This window comes from Pseudorasbora parva, chromosome 5, assembly GCF_024679245.1.
Source record: "Pseudorasbora parva isolate DD20220531a chromosome 5, ASM2467924v1, whole genome shotgun sequence".
Classification (NCBI taxonomy): Eukaryota; Metazoa; Chordata; class Actinopteri; order Cypriniformes; family Gobionidae; genus Pseudorasbora; species Pseudorasbora parva.
Window position 1 is genome coordinate 10,146,011 of NC_090176.1, and position 12,365 is coordinate 10,158,375.

Genomic DNA, 12,365 nt, shown 5'->3' on the forward strand with positions numbered 1-12,365 from the left:
ACTGCCAAACTGCTGAAATCACGTGATATTGGCGACCCGAATCATTGATCGATTCACTGATTCATGAACTGTTTGATTCTTTTTGGAGGCACATGTAGGAGAAGACAACCCAGATAGCATGGTGACATTGATTCAATGTTGAAATTCCATCAGAATCATCATTTTGGTTGAGGTTGAAATTTCAATGCTTAGTAATATTGGATCAATGTTGAAAATTCAATGCTAACACCATACTGGACCAATGTTGAAAATTCACTGCTAAATAATATTGGATCAATGTTGATAATTCCATGCTTTTCAGTGTTGAAAAGACAAACATTGAATCAATGCTGATGTTTGGTCAGCTTAATTCTCCACCGGTGAGGCTTACGGTCAATCTATCTGTCCCATTATTCAACATGTTAAGGCAAGTCCAAATCAATTGGCTACATTTGTGTGAATGTGAGCACATTTATTATCCTCAAAGGATACGATGAGTACACCAACGAGTATGTGGATTCACAAAGAACACATAAATGTAAATTTTGTAATTGTAAGCCTTTCTTTAAATTTTTCTGGAAGAGTTAAAATTGTATGCGTATTTGATTTCTGACTCTTCCAATAAGAAAGCTGTAAAAACTATGAATCTTTTTAAAAGGTATATTATTTTCCTGCTTACTGGCATGCAATGTTGTCATTCTGTGTTTCATGTAATTATAATAAAAAATGTAATTAAAAAAACAAAAAACAAAAAAAAAAACAAAGAACTTCTACCATAAATTTAGTCTATCAGTTTTAAATAAATAAAAATGTAGCCTATTATTATTATTTAAATCATGTAGAATGTACATGTATTTCATTATTTATCTAAAGAATACAGAGTTAATAAAGAATTTAGAGTGTCCCTATCGAATGCGCCACAATCCAATCCAGCAGGTGGCGGTAATGCACCTTCAAGACATCCACCAATCAACCAAAGCAAGCGCAGCTGAACAGACTTCAATCGCGAAAAAGAGACACAGGACAACGACCATGTTTTTTAGAGGTAAGTGGCCTACAAAAATATAATTATAAAATTCATCTCAATTTTAATTTAGTGTTTTTATCCATCTTTGTTTTACAACTTGTGTGCTTCTCCTGAGCGAGTTAGAGTGAACTGCAATGTTTTGGATTTGGATTTTGAGACCATATAGGATCGACGCACAAGTCAATGAATGCGCGGCACGGATCCACAAACGTATCTTACTCGTTGCACAAACAGATGAATCATTTTGAATCATCCTATATTCGTCCAGTGTATAAACGAGAGGCGATCGGAAGGTTAGATGAATTTCTGGCTTGTCAGTAATTGTGTTCGCCACTCGTGAGAGTATCTCACAGCTGAAGCAGAACTAGAACTGATTGACTTGTTAGCACGGTGAGGGGAAATACAATCGTCTCTGGTTACTCAACGTAACCTTAGTTCCCTGAGAGGAGGGAACGAGACATTACGTATGGGAAACCCTTTTCCTCGAAATGCTGAAGCCTGATTGAATCACTCTATTGCTTTGCAATAGCCAATGGCGTCCTGGCAATCGCCTGATTGGCTGGCCCAGCCACTATATAAGCGATGTCAGGCGCCAAAAAAACTCAGAATCTTTCGACTGAATGAGAACTATTGAGGCAATGAGGAGGCGTTTCACACGGCAGTTTACGTAATGTCTCGTTCCCTCCTCTCAGGGAACTAAGGTTCCAGAGACGTTCCCTTATCGAGTCGGTTCCTCGACATTACGTATGGGGAACGTATAAAACCCCGCCGTGTGAAAAGAAAATAGAGTCGGCCCGGTACAACAGAGCCAATGGCGCTTTCGGCTGTAACCACTGGTATCAGCGCGTTCGCCCCTCCCCCTTCAGGTCAGGTATCGGACCTGGTTGAAAACCTTGGCAGAGAGCCAACTCTGCGTTGACACTGTCAGCGTCTCCCTTGTATACAGTCAAACGTCGTTGGACTAGTGAATTACAGGGGGTGAATAAGGCAACAAGATGTTGGTGCTCGAATATATAGCTGGCGTGGATAAGCGGGCATAGATAATGGGGATAACACTGAAAGTGTGGTTATGACTTAAAGGCGCTATAGAGTTAACTTGACTCTGTATCGTCCCGTGCTGCTTAGACGACCTAGTTGAAACCACGGCTGAAACACGCGCTGGGGTGGGGCGTGTCTTCAGGTGACTCAGTCGTCCAATGGCTGTTCAGCCTTCTCCTCCTGCACTGACAGAACGTGAGGTGCAAACGAGGGAATATCTAAGTTATAAAATTTCGCAAAAGTGTTGTGAAATGACCAACCTGCCGCGAGGCAAATGTCTTGAATAGACATACCTTTAGCCCAGGCCCATGAAGATGCCAGACTCCTAGTAGAGTGGGCACGCACTCCTATCGGGCAGTCAAGTCCCTGGGAATGATAAGCTAGGCGCACAGCCTCCACAATCCAGTGCGACAGTCTCTGCTTCGACAGCGGGCCACCTTTCTTGGCGCCAGCGAAGCAGACAAAGAGCTGTTCTGAACTTCGAATCTGACTAGTTCTGTCTACATAAGCACGCAGCGCATGCACGGGGCACAAGGCGCACTTCTGTGACGCTGAATCTGAGGTTGGCTCTGTGGAACAAAAAGCTTGTATCGTGACAACCTGGGCCCTAAACGGGGTTGAGAGCACTTTAGGCGTGTAGCCGTGTCTGGGCGTGAGTCTGACCATACAATCGTCTGGACCAAACTGCATACAAGCATTACTAACTGAGAGGGCATTTAGATCACCTACCCGCTTCCCACACGCCAGCGCGAGCAGCAGCGCCGTCTTAAATGAGAGCACTTTCAGTTCGATAGACTCAGCTGGTTCGAACGGTGTGTCAGATAGCGCTCTGAGCACTAAGGATAGGTCCCATACTGGCATTTGGCGAGGGCGGGGGGGATTCAGTCGCCTCGCTCCCCGAAAAGAAAGCTCGTTATTAAGGGGTGTTTACCCACTGAACGGCCATCCAGTATACTATGAGAGGCTGCGATAGCGGCCACATAGACCTTCAGCGTAGACGGAGAGCTGCCATTATCCAGACGTTCCTGTAGGAAGGTTAAAACTACGGGAATAGCACAAGCCACAGGGTCTTCATTTTTGCTATCACACCAGTGCGCAAACACTCTCCATTTCAGTGCGTATAAGCGCCTCGTTGACGGTGCTCTGGACTCTGCTAGCGTGAGCCAGACTCGGTGAGAAGCATCCAACTGGTTCACTCCACACTGATTTTCCACACGTGTAGGTCCCACAATTCCGGCCTGGGGTGCCATATGGAGCCCCTCGCCTGGAACAACAGATCCCTCCTCAGTGGAATTCGCCACGGAGGAGTTGACGACATTTTCATCAACTCCGGGAACCACGGTTGGTTGGGCCACTTTGGCGCTACCAAAAGCAGAGCGTCCCTCTCCTCCCTGATCTTTTGCAGCACTAGCGGCATTATTTTGACTGGGGGGAACGCGTATTTCTGACCCGTGGGCCAACGGCTCGACAGCGTGTCCCCTTTCAGGGGAGCAGTCGTCAGCGAGAAGTATAGAGGGCAGTGAGTGTTTTCTTCCGACGCAAAGAGGTCTATTTCTGCTTCGCCAAAGATGCTCCAGATCATCTTTACTGTTTGGGGATGCAGTCTCCACTCCCCATGAACAATGCCCTCCCTGGACAGCATGTCGGCTCCGCGGTTCAAGCTGCCCGGTATATGTACTGCCCGGATCGAGAGAAGTGCCCGATCCGTCCACAACAGCAGGCGTCTCGCCAAGCCGTGTAGGGCGCGGGAGCGCATTCCTCCCTGGCGATTGATATACGCGATCACCGCCGTGTTGTCTGTTCTGATCAGAACATGACTGTCCTTCAGAAACGGAAGAAAAACCTGCAGCGCCAGACGAACAGCCTCCATCTCCAAGCAGTTTATATGCCAGCGCTTTTGGTCTCCCGTCCACGTACCGAACGCTGGTCTGCCATCGCAGAGGGCTCCCCAGCCTGACAGCGATGCGTCTGTGGTCACCACTATCCTCCTGACCACCCTGCCCATAGCAGCACCCTGTTCGAACATAGCTGTGCCGAACCAGGGCGTCAAGGTCTCGAGACATGCTCGCGTTATGACAAGGCGTTCTGTCCCTGCCCTCCACGCGTGTGATGGGGCTCTGTTCTGTAGCCAGAGCTGCAGTGGTCTCATATGCAGTAAGCCCAGCCGACAGACGGAGGCTGCAGCCGCCATTAGACCCAGTAGTCTCTGCAACGTTTTTAAAGTGACTGCCCTGTCTCGCACAAACGAGGCCAGTGTATTGTGAATGGACTGGATTCTCTGTGTCGATAAGCGCGCGATCATCGTGCGCGAGTCCAAAACCATACCCAGAAAGGTAATGGATTGGCAGGGCTGAAGCGTGCTCTTCTGCATGTTCACAGACAAACCTAGGCGCGCTAAATGAGCGAGGAGCGCCTGTTTGTGTTCCTCGAGCACACTTTTCGATTGAGCAAGGATCAGCCAGTCGTCGAGATAGTTTAGCACGCGAGTCTCAGGGGAGAAAGCGCCGCATTCATGCACATCGTAAATGTACGGGGGGCCAGTGCTAGGCCGAAGGGTAACACTTTGAACTGGAATGCAACACCTTCGAACGCAAATCGCAGAAAACGCCTGTGATGAGGGGCTACCTGGATGTGAAAATAAGCGTCTTTCAGATCCACCGCAATGAAATGATCCCCGGGCTGAATGTGCGCGAGGATCTGCTTCACTGTAATCATTTTGAACGATCGTTTCGCGAACGCTTTGTTCAGCGGTCTTAGATCTAAAATGGGGCGCATGCCCCAGTCCTTTTTCGGAACAAGGAAGTAGCGGCTGTACAGCCCGCACTCCCTCTGTTCCTCGGGTACCATCTCTATCGCTTGCTTCGCTATGAGGGAGGAGATTTCTGCCCGTAACAGTGGGGCGCTCTCTTCCGACACTTCTGTCATAATCACACCGTTGAAGCAGGGTGGTCTGCGAGTGAACTGTAATAATAATAATAATAATAATAATAGATTTTATTTATAATGCACTTTTCATTCCGAAGAATCTCAAAGTGCAAAAAAAACTGTAGCGTGTAGCCACGCTTTACAGTGTTGATCACCCACTCTGACGCCGCTGGTAGCTGTGCCCACGCACAGGTGGTTTGATAATAGTGACGGCGGTGTTCGCTGCGGCAAGGGCGTCGTGCCAGTCGCCGGCAGAACATCGCTGCTTACAATGACGGCAGGTGATGTGTCTGTGGTTTGACCCACGGAGACATTTAAAAGCTCGGGTTGCGCCGAGCTTCCGCTCCGCCAAACATCTCCCGAGGGAGAGGTTTCGCTTATGTCGCGGACAGTAGTTAGTGGAGGAAAAGAGCTCTTTTGGTGAGGCATGTAACGTTTTATTGCAACACAATACATTGTATTTGACACAACATTTGAATGCACATTGGGATTCTTTGATGGCTGTTGAAAGTACTCTGAGCGGGAACGTGCTCTTTTGGCCGCCGGTCCGCTGTCGTGCGCGGGCCGCGCACTCTTCCTCCTCACACGAACATCAGGAGCGCTGCTCCTTTTTCTCCGCCTGCCGACCCTGATGATGAGGGGCCGACTTCGCCCCGAAACAGGGTTTCCTGAACTGCCTCTGACGGAGTGGCGGTTCCGGCTCGCGGCGTGGATTCCCGCCCGGGACAGGCGCATGCCCAGCGTAACCTGCCTGACGTTGAGCCGATGACGATCTGGACCTCGCCCTGGGAGGCGCATTCGATCGTTTGGGGAGAAGATGCGGCAGCATCTTAGATTGCTTCAATGCCTCCGTGTACTTCTCTGAAAACGCCTCCACCACGACGCCAAAGAGGCCCTGCGGGCTTACCGGCGTGTCGAGGAGTTGCTTCTTCTCCGCGTCCCGCATCTCCGTAAGTGTCAGCCACAGATGTCCATGCAGGACAACCAGGCTGCCCATGTTGCGGCCGATTCCCTGGGCCACCTTCTTAGAAGCGGCCAATCCGAGGTCCGCTGCTATACGCAGTTTGCGGACTGACTCTGGGTCCGGGTCTTCCTCGTCCAGGGACCGCAGGAGTCGCGTTTGGAAGACCTGCAGGATTGCCATCGTGTGGAGGGCAGATGCTGCATGTCCAGCTGAAATATATGCCTTTTCAGCGATGTGAGCAGTGGCTCGGCATGGCTTAGAAGGCAGTGAGGCGGCTTTCCAACCACGGGACGGGCATAAGTAGGCCGCGACGGCGTCCTCGACGGGAGGCGGTCTGGCGTATCCTTTTTTCTCCGCCCCTTCCACTGTCGTGAGCAGTTGAGTCCCTTGAGCATGGGCCCGAGCTGAGTGAGGGGAGTGCCATGAACGAGTGAGCTCCTCGTGGAGCTCGGGAAAGAAGGGGGCGGGTCTCTGCGCGACGTCCGCCTGGTGGCTAGCGCCGAGGAAGGACCCGTCCATCCAGCGTTTGGACGGCTGTTCAGGTGCCGCCCAGTCCAGCTCCATAACCGCCACTGCCTCTGCAAGAATATTCATCAGTTCCGTATCCAGAGAGGTTGAGGTACAGCCAGCCTCTGAAGGAACTTCCGACCAGGCACCCGGATCGGAAGCACTCGTGGACATGGCGTCGTCCTCTCCGTATCCGAATGAGACCATTTCCCGCGCTTCGGCCGGAGGGCGGGAACTATCCTCAACATAGGTGAGTGGGGGTTCTGGCACGCGAGGGCAACGTGGGGGTTGGGCCGACGTCAAACCCCCCGCAGAGCCCCTTGAAGGGGTTACCTGCGATCTGCCGGCCCGCGGCTCGACGGCGGCGGGCTGAGGAGATGCAGGAGGCAGCGGGTCGTCGCCGCGAACGACGGCTAGCCGCGCACGAAGGATCCTGATTGGCAATTCCTCACAGGCTCGGCAATCTGATCCTTCCTATGCCGCCTCAGCATGGGCTAGGCCCAGACACAGCACACAATCCTCGTGTGCGTCCGGAAAATCGACTGGCCCGCCACACTCGCGAAAAAGAGACATCTTGAAGTTAGTAATCCGCCGGAACGCAAGAGGGGATTCGCAATCCGCGTGGTCCACTCTCGTAGCGTAAATCAACGACGAAACCAGGCTCCAGGTGAAGAAGAAAGATTCTGAGGTTTTTTGGCGCCTGACATCGCTTATATAGTGGCTGGGCCAGCCAATCAGGCGATTGCCAGGACGCCATTGGCTATTGCAAAGCAATAGAGTGATTCAATCAGGCTTCAGCATTTCGAGGAAAAGGGTTTCCCATACGTAATGTCGAGGAACCGACTCGATAAGAGAGCAGCTCGTAGCTCTGCCTCAGCTGCGAGATATCATCACGAGAGCAGATCACATTTACATCATTACAGTTTAATCTTTAATGCAGCAAGAAAAAAGAAAAGAGTGAGATCTTTAAGTTCTGTAGGCAGCTATATCAAACTACAGAAATTTTAATAAACAGTTTTGCCTCCAGTTCGTGTTGTAAATGGAAAAAATCTCCACGACGTTGAAGTACAAGTACATAAGCAGCAAAAAGATCTAAACAGATATGTTTTCCATTTTATGATTGAGCTGTATTTTAGGTTTGCCATATAGCTGTAAAGAATGTTTACCTGTATAGAAAGTTACTTTACTCTATTGAAGGTTCGGTTTTTTGATAACAGACTACACACTAAGTCATCTTTATTCCTTGTGTTGCAAGGACTTTGTGGACTTTAAAGGGGTGATGAATTGAGAAATAAACTTTCCCTTGAGCTTATATATATAAAAGTCATGGTAATATAAGAATATCCTGTAAGTTTCAGAGCTGAAAACTTCCTTGTTAGTCAAAGAAAAGCTTTTATAGGCACCAGGCTCAGAAAATGGTCCTGTGCTTTAAACTGACGTCAGTGCGCGACGAAACACCGCCTCTACAGCGCCTCTAATCCAGAAGCCCCGCCCACCGACTCATGGACGGCTCGTGCTAGCTGGTCAGCAACAATAAACATGCCAAGGAAGATAGCAGGATATTGGGCTATTCCTGGTTGAGGAAGAACACAGTCGCTGCATAAGCTTCCTTCGGATCCTAATAATAGGAATGAGTGGTTGAACTTTATTTTTAATGAAGTTCCAGCTCATGTGGGGAAGACATATTCACTTCAGTTCACTGTGGGATCATTTGTAAACTAATCTCCGGTCTATGTTGGATTTGGATCCGACAACACACTTATGTGAGTAAAACGTGTTTTTATGTGCAATAGTATTGCATTGTTATAGATCGTTTTGCTTATGTGTACGTGTCTAACAAAGCATACCTTTATTACGCTGGACTCAGACACGTATGGGCCAGGGCTCGGCAGGCCGATGAATCTCATTATATTCCGTTCTTATTCTGCTATTCTCTCTATTCTCTCTAATCTCTCTCTCTCTCTCTCTCTCTCTCTATGTGTGCGTGCGGTTCGCGCTTATATCGTCCGATTGTGCGGGCTATGTGTAATATAAAAATAATAGTCCAATCAATAGCGGGTCGATGAGAAATAAAACATTGTTTGTTTGATAAAGACGTTTACAAGCCCTGTGATCGAGATAATAATTCTGGTTGCTGCTTCTCCCTCATTCTCTCCTCTCTCATGTGAACTGAACTGACAGGGGAGCTTAAGCTCATTAAATATGCAAATCTTATCCAATCCTAGCCTTGGGCGTTTACTTCCAAGTCTCCAGTGCAGCACGCCCATCAAAACCCAGTGTTCAGGAGAGACTCAAAACCAGTGTAGAAAATAGCCTATTTATTATTTGTTATGATACTGTGAATGATTTGTTATGTACTTATTTGTTAGCAGAAAAATATTCTGGGGATTGCTGCCTTTTTCCTGTCAAATATCACCCTCAACACACCGCAAAAGACAACAAATGTCTGTCCGCTTGACAAAATGTCATCAAAAGTGATTATTTTCAAACATTTATTATACAAATCACTGCCTCAAATGTACATGAGAAACTTCCCACGGACAGCCGCCATCTTGGAAAACAGTGTCGACTCGTCGAGCCACGAGTGCTGTGCTAAGTGATGAACTGTGACTTGGAATCTCATATGGTCCGTTGTTTCCGGAAGAAAACACTGAACGTGACAAAAAAAAAAAAAAATGTCCATGTTATTACATTTCACAAACTTAATTCCTATCGACCAGCTCACTTAGAACAGCGCTCGTGGATCGATTCGTCGAGACTGTTTTCCAAGATGTAGGGGTGTTCGATTCCAGGTTTTTTGGACTCCTCGACTCCATTTACTTCACATCAAAACAGGGCAAGAAATCAGAAAAAATAGCTGTTGTTAAATATTTAAATTATTTCCCCCTGACACAAGGTCCTAAAATCCTCTTATTAAAACCACACACTTTTAGCGTGGCCGTCCAAATTAGTCCAATTTAGCGATGACTTTAGTGGCTGTCATGTTTCTTTATCTATTGCCAATAATTTTACATAGGAAAAGTCACGAAAAAAGATGTGATTGTCGAGTGATGGCGCTAAACGCACATGATCATTGTCTTAAAGGGTGAGCTAAAGATACTAGCCTATATACATTAAAAAAATGCACATTATTGATGCGTTTCTTCTTGATGATTTATGGTTAGTTTATTGACGTTAACCATGGCAAACCAAATCTATATTTATTGCAATAATATATACAATCAATTAAACTAAAGCTAGCATGGAGCCCATAATTACAAACTAAAGTCAGTGATTGTTTTCTATTTCTAAAGTAAGCACTCAAATAAATGTGTGTGACAAAGTTTCTGCGGCATCTCTCTAACGCGGTGTATTACATCAGTGTATTACCTTGCGAGCCGCGGCTCGCTTCATTTAATTCACTCCTTGCTTATAGTGCACGCAACTGCCATGTACTTTAGATGGTTTTCGGACACAGCAACAGAGTCGACACCGAGAGTTGATCCCTGTACTGGAGTCGACCCCGACTCTGGGGCTATTCAGAGTCGAGGAATCGACTCTTTTGGAGTCGACTCCCCATCACTACCAAGATGGCGCCTGTCCGTGAACGTGTAATGCACTGCCTTTATAAAGTATCTTCTTATTAAACTGTTTGTACACTTACAACGTTCTCAATCCTTCGGTTTGCATGTAGGGACCCTCATTATGCTACTGTGTTAGTGTGGGGCTTAATTCCTATCGACCAGCTCACTTAGAACAGCGCTCGTAGATCGATTCATCGAGACTGTTTTTCGAGATGGTGCCTGTCCGTGAACGCGTAAGGCACTATGTTTACAACGTATCTTCTTATTAAACTGTTTGTACTCTTACAAAGTTCTCAATGCTTTGGTTTGCATGTAGTGACCCTCATTATGCTACCGTGTTAGTGTGAGGCTATTTTGAGCCTTGTTAGTGGTATTAACTAGCGATTTAATTTTACCACCCTGTGTCTACTCTGTGCCCCCATAGACAAGCCCTATAAGCTAATCTGTTTTTAGAGATAAAACTCTTCACATTCGATTTTCATGAAAACGCATCGCAGAGAACGGTCTACTCGGTAACCATCTGTTAATTACCCCTAGGGTCATTTCTCACCAGAGTTGCCCTTTAAACCCTACGGATTATGAATGGGATGTCTTTAAAGTTCATGCGCATGTAAAGGCAGATGTCCAAAAACTTTTGGCAATATAGTGTATGTCAGTGCCATTGTTTTGTCTCAAGACGCACACCAGGAATGTTTTTTTCTAAGGCATACTTGTAAAAGCTACTTAAATGTCCCAGTTAAACTAAGGTCTGGTCCTGGATTAATCTAAGCTCTATTTGAGAAACCAGGCCAAGTGTTACAAATGCCTTTTATACATGTTTGTAGAAATCTTGTATATTGTTATTATGTTTACTTAGATATTGTGCTGATGTAATATTAACATTTATAATATATTAAAATAATAATTAATTAAAACAATATTAAGACTCTGTGCTAATGTTAATAAAACAACCTCCAGATAAAAAAAACACACACAAAGAAACAAAGTTTTTCTAAAAACAAAGCACGGTTTATTTAACATTCAGTAACAAACAAACAGCCCATATGAATCAAGAAGAACAATATTTCCGCAAATTTTACACCGGCTTCTATACAATCCTTTTGCAGGGGCATATGCATGAAATAGAGATGTAATGAGCAGCTCTGGCTTTATTCTTCAGAGATCTCCTGAGATTCTTATCAAAGGAACTATCTTTTAGTGAGTTAAACATGGCGATGTAGCGATTGTCCCAATGCGGCGTGTCATGCTGTAATGTCTTTACTCCACATCTGTGTGATGATTCACTCGCCCTCACTCAACCTCTCTTTTAGGCTTCTTTTTCAGTACTGACGGCAAAGGTGTGTATTTAGAGTGTATTCACTGATTTGTATTACAAACTATGTGCTTCTGACCTGTCAAAGCTGATATGTGACTGCTGAGACAGTGTGACATATTACAACTCTGACTGCACATACAACACACAGAACAATTATACAGTCAAACATAAACGTAACACATGAAATATTAGGACATTCTTAAAATACATTAACATGTTTAAGAATAACACCTTAAACAATAAATTGAGTAAAATGCTTCTAGGGGTTCTTTCTGGCCAATGTGTGGAGATTTTGTTAAAAGATTTAGTTACATTTTTAAAATAAATGAATACTTTTATTCAGTAAGGATGCTATAAATTGATCAAAAGTGACAGTAAGACTTGTTTTATTGATAATATTCAGAAATCTTTCTTGAGCACTAAATGACCATTTGAATCATTTGAAGGATCACATGACACCGAAGACTGAAATAATGATGCTGGTATATAATGTTTAAGAATTGTATTAATATTTCACTATTTTATGTTTTTACTGTATTTTTGATCAAATAAATGCAGCCTTTGTGAGTAGAAGAGAATTCTTAAAAAAAAAAAAACGAATTCTGAATTTATGGAAATAAGTGCTGAACTGCTGAGGTTTAATAACTGAAATGACAATACTTTGCTGACAAATAAGAAAACAACATTCTTTGTTCAATTCATATTTTTCTACTTTAAGACATTCAAAATCCTTATTACGCTAAATGACATCAATGATGACACTCATGACCCCAAACTATGAAAACTGAATATAATACAGGTTGAAAGGTGAATGTTCTGTTATTTCTACATGCATGTATTTGTACAATAACCTGTCAAATATTCAACATTTTTAAATCCGTGAAAAATATATCAGCTGCTTCCAACCCAACCCTCAAGCACATCTTATCCCATCCTGTCGTCGTTTATTTACTCGCATGTTGCTCAACTATTCCACTTCTGAAGAACTACATTGGTGGAAGAATGTTTTATTTTATCAATAGCATAATTTTTGTGTCTGTGTGTTTA